The 18,215-nt window shown below is 40.7% G+C and overlaps 2 long non-coding RNA genes across 3 annotated transcripts in view; both read right to left on the bottom strand.

Annotated features, from left to right (window-relative positions):
- LOC309695196 overlaps positions 1-18,215 on the bottom strand; it is a 71,016-nt gene that overhangs the window by 1,069 nt on the left and 51,732 nt on the right. The window contains exon 2 of one of the 2 annotated variants that reach the window (XR_014273062.1): positions 7-2,151. This is a non-coding gene — a long non-coding RNA (uncharacterized lncRNA). Of the gene's footprint in view, positions 1-6; positions 2,965-18,215 lie in introns of both variants that reach the window. The other variant, XR_014273063.1, reaches the window with a different exon arrangement.
- Positions 9,203-17,804, bottom strand: LOC309695191. Its single transcript, XR_014273050.1, has 3 exons — positions 17,696-17,804; positions 16,265-16,369; positions 9,203-10,225 (listed from the first exon to the last, which is right to left on the bottom strand). It is a non-coding gene; the product is annotated as an uncharacterized lncRNA (long non-coding RNA).

Raw genomic sequence — 18,215 nt, 5'->3', positions numbered from 1 at the left:
CCTCACCTTTGATTGGGTGTGGTTCTTGGCCTTCCTTCCTCCAAAACATGGTACTCCGAGCCGGAGTAGCGTTAGCGTCATGGATTCACAGCAGCCATTGACTGAAGATTTGAGACGTTCCGGTCGTGATAGTCGACCTCCTGCCTACCTGCAGCAGTATGACGTTCAGTACCCTGGAGCTAGAAGAGCTACATGTGAGACAGAGAGTCAAACAGAATGCCAACATAGTGACAAAGACACACATGGGCTGCAGGATCCTGTCGGAGAGTCAGAAAGACAACCAGAGACATCCCCTGCTCCTTTACCCACCAATCAAGATGAGGTGATGAGGGAACTCCTGATGACAATGAGGGAGATTAGGCAATTCATGATTCAGTTATCTCCTCCCCATTCTCGCAGTTCCTCCAGATCTTCAATTCACACTGTCTCTGATGAAAGCAAATCCTCTGTTTGCGGTTTACAAGCCATTCCCCAAACACATCAGCAACATGAGCAGTTCCCAGTGATTGATCCAGCAACATGTCAATCACCCTCTCAGCCCCCCCAGGTTAGCCGTCACTCTGGTGCAGTTCTGGCTGCTAGCCCTCCTTTCCCTAATTCAACAATATTAGATGCTGCAGTTCCTTCAAGTGGTTTGCCTAGACCAGTTTTTCCGACACCAGATGAGACTCCTTTTAATTTCCTGGCCACGCCACTGCAAGGTCCCCACCAGATTTCATGTGTTCAACCTGCTGTTCCTCTAGATGAAGACCCCGCTCAACCTCTCGTCTGCATTCCGGAACCAAGGCAGCACCCTCCTGTAAAGCAGCAACCAGCTACATCTGATGGTTTGCATGCACAAAACCCTTCAGTACCCATTACTGCTAGTTCTAGTCACCCTGTTAGCACTAGAACACATGTGTATAAGCTTGAGGGTCCTTCTTTCCCAGACCTTACCAGAGAAGATGAAATCCAGTATAGGCTGTTACGAATGGCCCTTACTAACCTGCTTGACCCTCATGAGACGGAGCACTTTAAATATCATGTCCTCCTCGATCATCTGAAAGTAGACCAAGCTAAACGATTAGCTCTTGCCTTTTCCTACGCTCCTGACCCATACACTCAAGCCATCAAAGCCCTTGATGAGCGTTATGGGCAACCAAGACAGCTGGCATTGAAAGAGCTAAAGAATATACTGGAACTGCCTCCTATCAGAGCAGGTGATGGTCAGAGCCTTGATAATTTTGCTCTTCGAGTACAGGCTTTAGTTGGGTTGCTTAGCACTATGGGAGAACAAGGACGTGCAGAACTAGATTGTGGCTCCCATGTCGATCGCTTGTTAGAAAAGTTGCCCGCAGAGCATTCCAGTCGCTTCAAACGGCACATTTACAGGGAACAAGGAGATATGATGTATGACTTACCTTTGTTCTCATCCTGGTTGCAAATAGAGTGCAAGTGTCAACCAAGAAAGGACAGTCCTGTTTCATCCTTTAACCAGCCACGACCTGCCCATAAGTACACCTCTCCACTCACAACAATATTACATGGGACAAATGCATCCGATCCTGTACAGGCAGCACAACCCATCATAATGACTAAGGCTAGATGTGCATATTGCTGCTCACCTGAACACCACATTAGCAAGTGCCCTGAGTTCATTAACAAGACAAAGGATGAGAAAATAAACTGGATAAAGAGAAACAAACGGTGCTGGCGTTGTGCTAGAACTCATCAGGCTGCGAAGTGTGATCTGAGGAAAGCATGTGCCACCTGCATGGATAGACATCTACAGATCCTATGTGAGGTGAATCAGAGACCTAGAACTGAAACTAATCCTGTAGTGAGGACACTGTACTTTGATAGACCTAGCGATCGCCCTAGTGTCCTTTTAAAGGTTGTGAAAGTGCTCCTGCGTAATGGCAAAAGAACCCTGGAAACATATGCAATACTTGATGATGGCTCCCAACGTACCATGCTTCTGACATCTGCAGCTAAGCATCTCCAACTAACTGGGAAAGCTGAAAAATTATCACTCAGAACTGTCCATCAAGAAGTTGAAACTATTAAAGGTTCTTCTGTAAGTTTCCAGATTTCTCCCATCGCACATCCAGAGAAAACATACACAATTAATAATGCCTTCGCTACAAGTCACTTAGCACTTTCAGACCACACCTACCCCGTATCCTCTCTTCAACGGAGATACAAGCATCTTCAAGGTATCCCATTAACCTTTACTAACAAAGCAGCTCCACTACTGCTCATAGGCTCTGATCATACCCACCTCATACTCTACCATCAGCAGTACCTATGTCGTCACCGGCAGTGCCACTATCACCAGTTCCACCGCCTGTGGCTGCCATTCCGCCAGTGGTCAGGGCGCTGCCTGCTCCTGCATCACCTGGTCCTGCCTCTGCCAAGCCCCGTACATTGCCCCCAGCACCTGCAAAACTGCCCAACGGTCTGCAGGTCTGGGCCTGCCGCTGCATCCCACGTGGTTGGCATTTGGACCTGCTTTGCCGCCACCGCTGGCTACATGGTCGGCCCCCTGAACTGTCTGGCCTGCATTGTCGACCTCTAGGTCGACCCCCTGAACCTATATTAGACCTGTAGCATGTCTGATTCCTCTGCCCCCGCTTTGTGAAAAAGAGCATCTTTAATCCTTTGAACATATTTCTCAGTAGAAATATGGGGGCGGCTGTTGTAAAGGCTCACCTTCTAGCACATTCACTTCACCAGATGCACCTTGTTTCTTTTCCTCACCTTTGATTGGGTGTGGTTCTTGGCCTTAATTGCACTCACCTGTCACTCGTTATATAAGGACTGCACTCACCTACCCCTCACTCTTTCTTCACTCCCACATGGGGCGGCAGCTGAGGTGAGTTTCTCTTTGAGTCTCCTGAGTTCATGTATCATTTTGAGTTACTTAAATCATACTTTATGTCCTTTTTAGAGAGAGCAGTCCATGTGTGTCTTTCTTTCCTTTACCTGTTATACAATAAAACGACAAAACCTGCAAATGATGACTGCTTTTTCTTATTCTAACCGGATGAGCCCATGATGCTGATTGCTTCAGCCCTGAACCTTCCTTCCTTCAAAACAATACTTCTTGGGGAACTTAAACAAACAGAATAAAACAATTTCCCATCGTAAAGAAAACTCCCTTAAAATATGGACAATAACAAACCTGCTAAATTCCTTCCAGAATCTCTGTGTAAAAGAACAGTACCAAAAAAGATGCGTCACAGTTTCTGGATGATCCCCACAGAAAGTACAATTAGTATTTATGTCCCTTTTACATTTGACCATGTAGTGACTGGCTGGATAACATTTATGTAGAATTTTAAATGAGACTTCTTTCACCTTATTTACAATCAAATATTTATGGGGGACCATCCAGACTGTCTTCCACTTGATATCTGGAACATATCGGTTCCAATAAGATGTTATATATGGGAGAGAGACGATATCTTCTTGGAATAAACTACGTATTCTCTTATTGCTGTTACCAAGTTCCTGTGAAAAGCAGATTTTTCCTATTGGTGACTCAGCTGGATCAGGGAGAGTGACTGAGGCAGATATTGAGCTGTCAGTGTTTTTATATAACATTAAAGTCCCTGAGGGTGTGGCACCAAGCACCACTGAGGATTCCACCTTTTTAAGTTCCTGTATGGTAGGTTTATGTAAGGTATTTAAGGTGGACGCACGTAATCAGCGTCAGGTGTGTTGTTAATCATAAGAAGGCAAAACGTTTGACCGCTGCGCTTTTATCTTAAAATGTTTGGAACAAAGACCAAAAAGGACAAGATAAGTACTGCTGGAGTTATTGGACTGTTTAATTAATTCATGCATACCAGAAGCATCGCGTCACCCCCGCTAACAACCACCTCAGTGGCTTCACGCCTACGCTTGAATTTTTGTTTTTTGTTCCCTGTTATACTGATCATAAAGCTTTTTCCCCCTTTTTTAAAAATAAAAACCATCTTGCTGTTGCCCTGTTTTCTGATTTTATAGCTGAAGATGTTGTACAGTAACTAACCCTAACCCCTAAATTTTAAATAGTTTAAAAGCATGTAGAAGAGGATATTTAGGCAAGTCCATTTCTCCTTTTGTTATCAAGAAGCACGGACAAAAAGGAAAAATAACCCTGAATCATTGGTCATTGGTCCCCACCAATGCCAAAACGAAATCTACGCCCACTGTCTCTTCCATTGCCGTTTCACTCCAAACGTAACAAATGTCCAACTCAGACAGTGTTCTCAATTTGCATTCACACACAGTGAAGTTGCAGCTTGTTGGAAATGCATCTCCATCCATCCAGTCATGATGGTGTTTTCTCCTTGCTGATGCCTTTTGCACATACTGCTGTTGCTGCTGGACCCCTCGCTGCTCAGGATACTGCTGTTGTCTCTTGACCTGCCATGTTGTTGCTTTTGGATCTGCATTTCTCGACAGTCAAGTGGAGGGTGCGTCTGTCCTCTCAGTAAGTGAGTGAGACAGTAGACAGTGGTGAGGAGGGCTGTGTGAAAGCAAAAACACATAAATATGCCTGACACCCGTAAACGAAGCAGCATCTGGCTGCAGTTTAAAGACTCTTTTGTTTGTCTTGGTCTCGTCTCGTCTCGTCTCGTCTCGACTTGGTCTCGTCTTGGTCTTGGTCTCGTCTCGACTTGGTCTCGACTTGTTCTTAGTCTTGTCTTGGTCTCGATACCCTCTGGTCTTGGTCTTGGTTTTGGCAGTCTTGACTGCAAGTCTAGTTGCACCAGTGGTGCCATGAGCAGTATCTATCTGCTGCTCATCAGCTGCTATGCCGTGGTTATTGTCACAATGTGGTGTATTTGGATCACTCGATCCTAAGTGGATATGGATATGATCCAGGATTGGATGTTTTGTATAAAATTTGAAAGGAACAATTGTTCCTTTCCCCTTTGCTGTGTACTCTGCTGATGCTGTTTTCAAAACCTACCACACTCATGTACAGTATCAGTGTCACACTGAGATATTTCAAAGATAATAATAATAATACATTTTATTTGAAAGCGCCTTTCAAAACACTCAAGGTCACTGTACACATTAGAATAAAAAGCAACATAAAAACAAGCAGTTTACACAATCGTAAAAGCATAAGACATAAACTAATTTAAAAGAGCAGAGTGGAGAGGTTATGTGGGATAAGCTATTTTGAACAAGTGAGTTTTGAGTTGGGACTTAAAGAGAGAGAAGGAAGAGATATTTCTTAAATCAGGAGGTAGGGGATTCCAGAGTCGTGGAGCAGAGCAGCTGAAAGCCCTGCTCCCCATGGTGGCAAGACGGGGGGAGGGGACGGAGAGTGAAAGGGAAGAAGTAGATCTGAGACAACGAGATGGGGCGGTGATCTTAACCAGATCAGAAAGATATGGAGGGCAGAGATGATGAATAGCCTTAAATGTGTACAAGAGTATTTTGAAATTGATACGATATTTGACCGGGAGCCAGTGAAGCTGCTGCAGAACAGGAGTAATGTGGTGGATAGAAGGGGTCCTGGTGATGATACGGGCAGCAGAGTTCTGGACGCGTTGAAGCTTGTGGATGGATTTTTGAGTATAAAAATAACCTGAATAAATACAAATAAAGGGAAAGAGCTGTCCAGACCTCTGTCTCTGACCATCTGTGTTAACACTTGAAATCGGAAACATGTAAATGTAACAAACATGTTAAAACATAAGAAATCAGGAAGGGGCAAAAAAAGCATTTTGCTAAAAAAAGATTTAGAGCAGAAGTTTTTTAAAATGAAGATATATTGCATTTATTTACAATTAAAAACACACAGAGCAGAAAGTGTGTTACTGTTTTACATCCACAGACACACAAGAAAAGAAGCCGGCAACGTGAGGTCAAGTTATGGCAATTTTATTTGTGTATTTCAGTACATGTATTCAGAATAGAGTTTTTAAAAACAAACAAACGTCCCAAGTCAAGTTTGGGGGGATTTTTGTGAAAGAAAGGTTGAGAGAGGGGGAAGGAGGAAGAAACTATTGCTCTCCTTAAACTTGATGCTGCTGGGTCAGTTTTTTCTCAGCAGTCTGCTCCAGAATCCACTCCTGTCCTCGGCTTTCTTTTCTTTTTCTTTTGCCTTCAGCTCTTTTAAGGTTTTGTTTAGCTGCTCCTCGGCGTCTTTAAATGCTTCTTTCAGCTGCTGTTTGGCCAGTTTGACTTTCTGTTTCAGGAGCTCTTTAGCTTCCTTTTTGTGCTTTTGCATTTCTTTAAGTGCATCTTTGCAGCCTTTCTTGGTCACCTCAGAGGCTGTCGTTTCTTTCTTGAATACCTTCAACTCAATTTTCTCTTCTGCAAGTTCTTCTTGCACTTTCATCAGTTTCTTCTTCAGAGTTTCACTTTCCTGTTTTGCCTCCCATTTTCCATGTGTCTCTTTTTCTATTTCTTCCTCTGTTTCCAGCAACTTCTTCCTCATGTTTTGAGTGACACTCTTTGTATTTTCCATTTCTTTCTTTGCTTCCTGTATTTTAAATTTCTCTTCCTCCAACACTTTTTGAGCTTCCAACAATTCTTTCTTCATATTTTCAATCTCATTTTCTGCCTCATGTTTACGTTTTTTCTCCTCTTCAAGTTGTTGCTTTACATGCAGTAATTCCTTCCTGAGTATTTCAGCTTCAGCCGTTACATTTTCAGCTTCTTGTGTTGCCAACTGCATTTTCCTTTTCTCCCCTTCAAAAGCTTCCTGCACCTCCTGTAATTCCTGCATCACATTTTCTGCCTCCTTCTTTGCAGTTTGATATTTATTTTTAGCTTCTTGTGCTGTGCTTTTCTCTTCCTGCAATGCTTTTTGAGCTTCCAACAGTTCTTTCTTGATGTTTTCATTCTCATTTTCTGCTTGTTGTTTTCCCATCTTCTCTCCTTTAAGCTTTAGACCCACATGCAGTAATTCCTTCAATACTACTTCGGTTTCAAACTTTGAATTTTTAGCTTCTTCTCTTGATTCTTCTGCCACTTCTTTTAATTTGACATTTTCAGCCTGTATTATTTGAAATTCTTCTCGTAGTTTAATCAGCTCAGACTGTTCTGTACTGTATGGTGACGCACTCACCAATCCTCTTCTCGATCTCCCTTGATTCATTTTGGCCTTTTAAACAAAGGAACCAAAGTTTTGTAGAGAAGTGAAGTTTTCGATGTGTTTTTTTTTCTTCAACCGTCGTCTGTCCTGCACAGAGATGCTGCTGTAGATGTGTCTCTAGCTGTGTCTGGATAAAATGAAAAATGCTGTAACTAAGTGCTTGTGTTGCACAGTTCTACAAAACATTCCATTCCATGCATGCTCCGCCCACATGGTCAGGAATGTCAGGTGCTGCATCACCAAATGCTGCTCCCGTTGCCTAGCAATAACAGCTGTTTACTTTTTGGGGTCTGGTTCATTATTTAATAAAGAAAACATGTCCAAGTATTGCAACCATGGTGCTGAGGCTCAGTGCATATTCTAGCCTGCTGTGTGGGTGGGCAGCTAGAAATCACTGGTGGGCAACATGAGAGAGGAGAAAACTGGAGCAGCCAAGCAGGGAGCTGCAGGTTGCTGGTTTGAGTCTCTGTTCAGATGCTGGTGTCTCCTCTCTCTGAGATGTTTGCAAACAGTCCCAGATAAAACAATAAGGATAATAAACAAACACGTGACTAAACTAACATTTATGACACTGATATGTTTCATGTGATGGCCTCTATACAGCAGTCACTGCAAGCATCCACATCAGCACACTTACTTTTCTTTAAGCAGGCGTGCTGGGGTCCTCCTAAGGAAAGTTTGAGAACTTCATTTCCTTCATGCTGGTGAACTTTTTACCAAATTTTTTCATCAAAGCTTCTCCATCACTGACAGCGATTGTTTGGATCTTCACACTCATCTCCATGAACCCTAAAAAATGAGTTTCACTTTGCTCATATAATGCCAGGAGTGTCTCCATATTCCACAAAAGTCTATGCAAACATGTAACAGTATCCCATATTCATAAAAATATTATTGATATTATAACAAAAGCTGTCTCCACCACAATTGTCCCAAGTGCTTTTTTTAAAACAGGATTTTCAACCAGAGGATTTCCCTAAAGCTTAATTTTTTTAATATTTTGTAGACAACAACAGAATCATTTCAGAAAAACTCAAAATGACTGGTGTCAATATTATTTGCCCCACAAAAAAGGTCAAATATAAAAAAAATATTGCAAATATTGCACAGTGAAAAGGCACTACAGCTCAGTTGTTCCCACTCGCCTTTGTCCTCCTGTTTCCCCTCCCTCTCCCCTCCAACGAGGAGTTAAACAGTTTGATGGCGTGTGGGACAAAGGAGTTTTTAAGCCTGTTGGTTCTTGACTTTGAGAGAAGCAACCTGTCGCTGAATAGGCTCCTCTGATTATTTACGAGCATGTGCAGAGGATGCCCAGCATTTTCCATAATGTCCAGCAGTTTCTTTAATGTCCTTTTCTCTCCCACTATCACCAAAGTGTCCAGCTTCATGCCGACCACAGAGCTAGCCTTCCCGATTCGTTTTTCCAGTCTGGATGAGTCCTTTGCTGTGCTGCTCCCCCAGCTGTTTCTGGTTCTGTTTTGGTTAAGTCCTAAGTAGTCCTGATTTTGAACTGTTGTAGTCCTGTTTTGAGGGGAGAGATGATGAATAGCCTTAGATTACTTACTGGATCCACCCCAGATGAGCTGCTTTTGCAGTTCCAGGAAACCTGTACTCAGACCCTAAACCCTGTGAACCCATTAAAAACCAGGCGCCCAAAACGTGTTCCACAGCCCTGGTTAAATGAATCCACCCAAGCAGTCAGGCGTCAGTGTAGGAGAGCAGAGTGAAAGTGGAAGAAAGACAAATTGCAGGTTTCTTTTGAAATGTTAAAAGAATGTTTCTCAGGTCATTGTGTTAAATTGTCATAATCGCCGTGTTCTCTTTAAGACTATCAGCTCTACTCTAGACAACCCTGAAAGCCTCTGCTGACACATGTCATCAGTTCCTTTCTTTCTTTGTAAACAAGGTCGAGTCTGTCAGGTCAGCAATAGTACTTCCTACAGATGACCCATCAGTGTTTATTCCATGACTGTAAACATGTTTCCATTTGTCACTTCAGTCTTTACTCTGAAATACAGGAAATGACATCATGGCTCAAAATCTTTGTCGTTCAAACAATTCTTTATTTAACTTTTTTTTTTTAAAAACTTTATTTAAGAAGTTAAACAAAAAGAACTTTAACAAAATACATTCAATAAAAACTTGAACAACAGGAAACTGATTTTTCATCCAACCACTGAAAAAAAAGGTAACGACTGAACACAAACAGAAGAACAATTTATAAAGATTAACATTGAACTATAGGAACAGTTTGATTCATAGCCTCATTAGAACTTCAACTTAAACTTAAGGAGAGCCGACCTGAACTCTGTGGAGCCTGATCTCCAGGGTTTTAAGTTGGACTCTGAAACCAGAGGATGTTTCTCTCTCTTCAGATTCACTCTGATCCTGTGATGGGAACGGTTTCAGCCCTGCGTGATCGCGCTGATGTTTGCACAGAGCAGATAATGAAGTGAATGTTTTGGCACAGTGGTAACAGTGAAACAGTTTATTAGTAACGTGGGATCGTTTGTGTGCAGAGTATGAACTGAGATTACTGAAGCTCTTGTCACACTGCTCACAGCTGTAGTTTCCTTCCATGTGTGTACGTTCATGCTTGTTACGATGACCTGAATGTGAGAAGCTTTTGTCACAGTGTCTGCACTTGTATGGTTTCTCTCCTGTGTGGACTCGTTTGTGTGTTTTAAGCTGACTTGCAGTGGTGAAGGATGACCCACACTGATCACACCAGTACACATCTTCTCCGGAGTGAATGCGTACGTGTATATTTCGGCTCCATACCCGGCTGAAGGTTTTTCCACAGATGTCACAGCTGTATGCCTTAACTCCAGAGTGGGTAACTAGATGACTCTGTAAGTTGCTACTTTGAGTAAAAGCTTTGCCACACTGATCACAGCTGTAAGCTTTAACTTCACTGTGGATGACTTGGTGTCTTTTTAGGACATTCTTCCAGGAAAACGACTTTCCACACAAGTCACAGCTGAACGGTCTCTCTCCAGTGTGGATGAGCTGATGTTGTTTTAGTTTAAACTTCCAGGTAAAATCCTTCCCACACTCGTCACAGGTGTTTTTTTTCTCTCTCTTTCTTCTGTGAGGTTTGTCGGCCTCCTGAGAGCGCTGACTTCTCGGTCCACGTTGGTCCTGCAGTGACAGAGATACAAACAGAGGCAGTGAGTGAAATGCAGTCATTAAACAAACTGAAGCTTCAAACTCCCTCCATTAACACTAGTTTTAAACCTCAAGGTGGAGTGTGGCACCAAACACCTTAAAGGTCTCTTATCCCCACCTACTGGTAGTAGTAACACATTACATCCAACCTGCTGTTAAAGATAATTAATCATTGTTCAAACACTCTAAAATCATGCCCATCCCTCCTGCCTGTGCACAAATATTAATGCTAACACACTCAGAATAGTAATAAATGTTTACCAGGTCTGTACTTTTTTATATTTCCTGTTTGTTTCCTATTATATATTTCTATAATTGTATAATTTATTCGATAATAATAAATCATATGTAACAGTTACTAGCTTGGTTCAGTGAAGGATGATGTCAGAGTCTGACTGTAACCTGACGTTTTTTTTTACTTTTACTCGCTACATTAAAAAAAAAATCTGTATTTTCTACTCCTTACATTTTCAACACATGCTTGTTACTTTTGGTTTAAGTCATTTGAGGGGAGTTATTTCATCACTGCGGGCTTCAAAGACTAAATTGATTTGAGCCTAAACAGTAACACATGAAATCCAATCCTGCATCATACACCAGGCTGTGTGGTAAAGTCCTATAAATGGAGCATGTAACGATCACTGTAACACAAACCGTAAATTTTATCTGAGTTTAAAGGTTTAAATCACCATCAATTTCATCCTTCTATGATTCAGAGTTTGGTGACATCCTTATCATACAGAGTTCCGTTGGCTGAGTTGGGAAAAAGTTCTCAATAGAGTTTTTGAGCTCAGCAAAGAAATCTGTCAGTTCATGGTGTGAGATTATTATATTATCTTATGCCACGTTATACCCCTAATTAAAGATAGTGAAATTATTATGTAGTTTTAGTTTGCATTATTCTCCTGACTTTGAAGAAGGTGACAACTATTACAGTTATTAAACTGATTTGTATTACATTAGACTGCTGATTTATTGTGAATGAGTGATATTGTTTTATGATGCATTATACTGCTGAGGTATAAGAAATACTGTTTTCAGAGAGTCATGGCCTTATTTGTCTGATTAGAAGAGAACAGAGCATACCGGAGAGGTTTTCTGCCCCATCTCATCAGGAGGAGATAAAACAGGGAGCCAAGGCCGTCACTTAGGCGCCGTAAGAGAGAAAGAATGTGAATGTTTAGGTTTTATGACTAGGTGGAGGGGGGCTGAAGCTATAAGAATGTGAGAAACACTCAGACGCTTCGAGATCAGGCGGACACCCTCCCGCGCTCATCTCCCCTCCGGATGGTTTATGCTCAAAAGTGTTGAATTGTATGGAATAAAAGATTGTTGATTGAGCATTTATACACCGAGTATTGTCCTTCCTTCAGCCCAAAGATCAAAAGAATTGGGAGATTTAACAATGGACATGGCATGTATGATGCAGTGAAGGCATTTCAAGTGAAGCTGTCACAAATGCACCAGTGCAACCTGTCTCACTTTCCCTGTTGCCAAGTAATGTTGAACCAAGTCGGCGCACTTTGCTGATAAACTGAGCGCACTGAGTTCGCGGCGCTTTGGTGACTGTGAAGCACAAAAAGAGAATTTCAAGCTTCTTCTTTACGTGGAAACTGCACCTGTGCAGATTCAGATGGAGCTGCAGTGTAATGGTACACTCAAGGCAAAGTACGACACTGAATGGCCTGCACAGTTTATTAGTTCCATTCCTGCAGCAATGCCCCAGCTCCGTCTACATGCAGCTCCAACCTTGTGTATGTTTTCATTTATTTTTTCTGGGGTTTTTGCAGCATGTTCATATTTCTAACTTGCATAATTTTGACAGGATATATTTTTATGAAGATCAAAACATTTAAAGTTAAAGTTGATTTTTTAAGTTTATTTATTCTGGAATAAAATTCCTGTCTGTTTTTATTCATATTTCTGTTTAAAAAACATGGTTTTAGTGTGTTCAATAAATGTTTATCTTGTTTGGCCCGCGACCTAAAGTGTGCCTTGAGTTTTGCTCCCTGTGCAGTTGAGTTTGACACCCCTGGTGTAGAGGATGGAAATCAGCCAGGACAACTCATGAAACATCTGCAGACATCTGGTTGAATTCAGTTGTGTACATCCACAGAGAGCAGCAGGTCAGCTGATCACAGCCTGTACATTAAGAACATCGACTGGAGCTCTCAACAGAAATGATTGTGAGCTGTGACTCTTTTCCCCACACTGAGCCACTACAGCTGATTTTAGGGTTGAATCCTGCTGAATCCCACTTTAACCTCTTCCCTGCCCATTTTCCTCTTTAGAGGCAAAGTCACCCTCTACAATGTAGGCATTGTATTATTACATGAATATTACATTACATTAATATAGCACAAGGTTCAGTTAGTTTTGCATAAAATATATATCAGTACTTCATCTTTTACCCCTTTAAGACCTACCATAGAACCAAGAGCTTATGTTTATATTTTTACTAGAGATGGCACGATACCACTTTTTTATGTCCGATACCATAAATTTGGATATCTGCCGATATCGATATGAATCCGATATAGTGTATTTTTTAATCAACAGAACTGTTTTTTTTTAAATATCTTGCTGTTTTTGTATAAGTTCATACTCAAGTTAAAAAACAAAACACTAAAGCTATTCTGTTATACCTGTATGCAAAAAATACACAGCACCCAAATATTTCATAGTTCAGTAATAGTGATCAATCTAATACACTTAATCCTACTCCATCCTCCCTATTCTGGTATTTTAAGGAGTAAGTAACCTAAATAATAGGGCTCTAAAACTCCCAGCAAAAAAAAAAAAATAGATAGGGAATCACCCACCCTCCACTTCATGATGCTTAATCAACATAATCAACTTTAATTTGATGCAGTGTGAAAAAAGATTCACAGAAATTAATTATTTTTCAAGAATAATTAAATAGATTCAACATCTTTCTTCAACAGAATTGCAGACTGCACAGATGGTACCTTCCCAAAGGAAAAAGTAGTAAAGCTTACTAGGGTATATTAGGCTTAGTTACTATATACAGTCATGGACTTCTATACATTTTACATCAGATTAAAACTTTGGGTGTAAGATTCAGATAATTATTTATTAAAATCTAGACATTTTAAATGAGAATAAGAAAGAAAAGGATGTCTTTGTGCCCCCTTTTCCCTGTTAATGCCCTATCGGCCACCCTGGCTAAACTTTGCTAGATCCGCCCCTGCACAGTTACCAGCCGTCAGCTAGAAAAGGATCCTGGTGTAGAAAGTAATATTAAATAAATTCTAACAACAGCTTATCAAGGTTAAACGTGCTGCTGTTGTTCAGCTGCTGGTTTCCTCTTTCTGGCGCGAAGTGGGCAATAAACAAACAAGAGAGACGGACTCGCGACAGAAAAGCCGATCAGCTGATCATGATTTCATGACTGAAGTAGCAGCAGGAGAGGGAGGGGGAGAGAAGAGGCAGTCGCTCCATATATGTTCCATCGCAGGAATGCTTTACAAACATTCAGAGACGAACTTACACACTTGCTTTACTTCTCTCTGGGATAACTTCCTCGGAGATGAAATGCCGGATTGGTAGCGAGGCTACAAATACACACAGCCGCTCTATCACGTGAGCACACTGCTCCGACGTGCTACGGTTATGAGCCGAGTTACGCCATGTCGCAAGTTTTGTGAGGTGCTTTTTTGAAATTTAATGGATCGGATTACATTTTTTATTTCTCTCCGATATCAGATCCAGTAATTTACGTCAGTATCGAACCGATACGATACGTGATATCGGATCGGTCCATCTCTAATTTTTACATGCCCTTAATGCAGGGCTCTAGAGTGCGACCAATTTGGTCGCAAATGCGACCAAATTTTTCAAGTGGTGCGACTAAAAAATATATTTGCTTGCACCTGTGCGACCAAATGTTCGGGTAGCAAAAAAATAAAAAATCTGCAACCTTCCCTGTGGTCAACAACAGACACACATTATGCCCCTATCGTGGACTAAACCAATCAGAGATAGTAAGGGGTGGGACCTCTCTGATTGGCCGTGGTCCAGTTGAAAGTGCAGGTGGAAGTGGGAGGTGAGTAGCTTGAATAAAGCGGTATCGATTCATTAAATCCTGAATCGACTTTTAAATATAACTGTGTTTTGCCAGAAACGCCAGATTCTCAGATTAAAGCTCACAAAACCATTTCAACAACAACTAAACAGCAGATGAGAGCAGGTACACGGACTCCACACAAAGACGTAAACACAGAGCCAACGCATCAGAATCAGCTTTGTCTTTCTCGGCTTTCTCAGCTTAGCGATTCTGATGCGTCCGGTCCGCGCTGTGATTACGTCTTTTTGCGCTGATTCTGAGCTGCAGGTTTTGTCTCTCCAACCAAAATTCACTGAGCCAGCAGCAAAAGAAGCAGCAAACTGCGCTTCACATTTGATCAATGTCGTCATGAATTTTGCTGTTTTGCTTCCACGACTATTAAAATCACACTTCATGCACAGCTAGCTCTCTCTGTACTTCAAGAACAGTTTCCCGTCTCCAATCTCTGTTTTCTGTATTATTCATTCGCTTATTACCCACCAGTCTACCGCTGTTTACGGCGCTGTGGCTGCTGTCTTTTTCTATTCTTTTTTTCACTTAAATGACATCGGACAAGAAAGCCTATTTTTTCTGTTGTTCAATACTGAAGAAATTTAAACTTTATATGCAGAACATTGTAGAATATTTTGAAGGTTATCTGCTATAGAAAGCCAGACCAGGGAAAATCTCCTTCATGTTTTTCTGTGTTTTATTCTCAGTTACTTTCACACAAAGGCATCTGCTGTGATGTTCACAATTCTGAAGAAGTCAGTACTGATAAATGATCAGAATTATAATATTTCTGACTGTCTGAGGCTAAGTTGAATCGAATCGGGACTTTGAAAACCGGAATCGAATGGATTATAGAAATCAGTGATGATACCCAGCCCTAGTGAGCAGCCTAGGCACGACAGAAGTGGATGTAGCTGTAATAGGAAAAGAACTATTGCTAACTTTTCTGTTAAGTTAAGGCCTGATCCTTCTGAAATTCATAGCCAGTGCTCTGACACGGTGTCATCAATCTTTGAATGCTGAAAAAGCACAGTGTATCCAGAAAAACACATTATATTATATAAATTATTATAAAATTTGTGTGCGCCTAACTTTTGTGCCGGTACACCTAACTTTTTAAAGTTAGGCGTACCGGCAAAAAGTTAGTCTAGAGCCCTGCCTTAATGCCATTTTGGGGAGCATTTCAAGTTGCTATACATCAATATGACCATTATATCCCAAATGTTAATAATATCTATGCATTAAGTCCATAGTAACTACATAAAGTGCAAAAAAACTGCAATAAAATACAAAAAAATTTAAATTGTTTTTGTTTTGTTTTTTACACATATTTGTAGTTAGAAAATTGTATCCCTCAAAACTGTAAATTTAAAAAAGTTGCACATTGTTTCCAACCACAGGAAATTTGTTTTTGAGCATTTTTGAGGAAAAACAAAAATAAATATTATAATGCAAATTTGCAAACAAACAGCATGTGCATCAAAATAAACTATTACCAACAGTGCAGTTTGAGTTCTAAGCATCCCAGAAACAATACAGAAAAGAATAAAGTCAAACATGACTTTTAAAAACACCAGTATAGGTGTCGCTGAAGGCAGGTTTTGGCAGGTAAAGTTGGACATGTGATAGTTCGCGCTGGCATCTATTCCAACATAGGAAGTGCTATGAACAGCAAAGCGTGTTTCTGGTATATTATGTTTTTTTGCTGCAAGTGCTTTTTATGCAATTTCTGCAAATACATATGTGGAAGGAAACGTGACCTAGGGCAAGCTGATGGCATAAGATGTAAGTACAACTATTCCTAAATAAAATAATTGTGTTAGCTTAAGTGCAGTTCTACCGGGATTTTAAAATTGTTACGCAAAACGGAGCATTCCTGCTCCAATAGGCCTTAAAGGGTTAATGGAGTATTTCTTAACACTAGTATCTGTCACCTTCTTTGTCGAACTCATTGTTTTCTCTGCAGTGGCTGAGCTGAGTCCAAGTAGCGTAAATGTTCCCCTGCTGCTCCGTCAGACTCTTCTCCTCCTGCTGATCAGCTGGGACACAAAACAGAACTTTGTTAGGCTCCACACTGCACTGAAGAGTCAAAGTGTCTCATATGTTCATCTGAGAGCACAAACAACAAATTTTAGCTTCCCTGGGTGAGCAACTTGTTTAAAACATACACAAAAGGTTTGAGCACCGATACCAAATTCAGCAGTATGGCACACCAGTACCAGGAGAGCAATTCCTCTTTAAAAAAAGCCCTGGCAAAGAACAAAAACAGAACAATCGATGGACCTGCATAAACGAGTACAGTGTTTCCCAACCACTGTGCCGCGGCATATATACGTGTGCCGTGAGAACTGATCAGGTGTGCCGTGGAAGATTATCCTATCTGAGTGGGTGTAGAAATCTGAGCCATGATCTGAGTAACCCTCATCACTCAGTCACACTCCGATTCTCTACTTATATCAAGTCCATTGCACTACTTTCAAGCATTCTGCAACCTGTCCTCTAATTTATTCTTATTGTCTTACTGTTTATATTGTTTTCCATGCACGGTTGGTGTGGAGCACCCACAATTTAGTTGAATATGTACAAAGACAATAAAAGACTATTCTATTCTATTTTAAAAACTCTGCAGTACTTTTAAAACACAGATCCCCTCTTGGGGTTCGAGGCTGTATTTGTTTTAAAAATGAATCTCTGGTATCTCTGGCCTATCATTATTATTTTGCTAACAGTTAATCAGGCTCATTTACTGAATACTGATCAGAATTTATCAAATTATCTTTGAAATGATTCTAACAACAGGCCTCTCAGAGTGAGGCCAGTTTTTACAATCACATGCCCTGTGGGCTGACACAACTTTGCTGATAAGACAAAGGCAGCTGTGTTTTAGTCTGGAATACATTTAGTTTTTACCTTTCTTTTAAATTGATTTCATTATAGCACTTTTACCGCCAACATATTTGGATTTTTTGGCGCTGGAAGTGACCTTATATTGATGATGGCTGGCGTTAGCTAGCTAGCTAGCTAGCTAGCTTGGATAGCACGCTGCATTCAAAAACTATGCAGGTGCCACACAGTGACAGAGATGCTAACTAGCGCTTAGTAACAGACTAATAAAATAATAGAAACTCTGATTACACTTAGCTAATTTAAAAGCTTTCTTCTAATAATAACACTGTTTTCTTCTCTGTGTTTCATTAGCATTTGTTAATATTTTCTTGTAAATTAGTTTATAGCAGCTTGACTTGATGTAGAGGCTTTTTCTTTCAACTGGTTCACAAATAACTGACAACAGAGACCGAGGAGAGCAACAGAAAACTTCACTCAGGAGCTAAATTCAAGATTGACTGAACTCAGATCAAAGTTACCTTAGTGCTTCACTTTAGATGAGGAAGAAAAATAAACTAAAACACAAACGCAATGAAGCGGGAACTTCGCGGCTTCTTCTTCTTCTTTGGGGTTTTTCTTTGGCGGTTAGAGCTTTAAGGTGCATTACCGCCACCTGCTGGACTAGATGGTTCTTAAACTAAAACTAGACATTTAAAAGTATTTTAATAAACAATAAAAACAAAGACAAAATGTTTCAGTGTGTTATATTCATGAACATAAACATCAGATGGCTTCAGCTTACGCTTACCCCCATTTATTTAAGAGATTTTGCTCTCTGCAGGCGAGGATTTTTTGTTTAGAGGATCTTTGTAAGCCTGTATTTACTTTAAAAGAAGGGAAGCACTTCTTCATTCTACAGAAAAGGTGACACATTACAGATGAGTTCATAAAAAGTGTCTCTGTCACTCTTTCAAGGCTCTGTCATATGGAAGAAATATAGTATCATCAGAATTCAAGTATTTTTAGACATTGAATTTATGACACTGAATTTTTATCCTC

The sequence above is a fragment of the Aulonocara stuartgranti genome (genome assembly GCF_965226115.1).
Source record: "Aulonocara stuartgranti genome assembly, chromosome: 19".
NCBI lineage: Eukaryota > Metazoa > Chordata > Actinopteri > Cichliformes > Cichlidae > Aulonocara > Aulonocara stuartgranti.
Note: the sequence above shows the minus strand (reverse complement) of the source record. Positions and strands in the feature narration are given on the sequence as shown.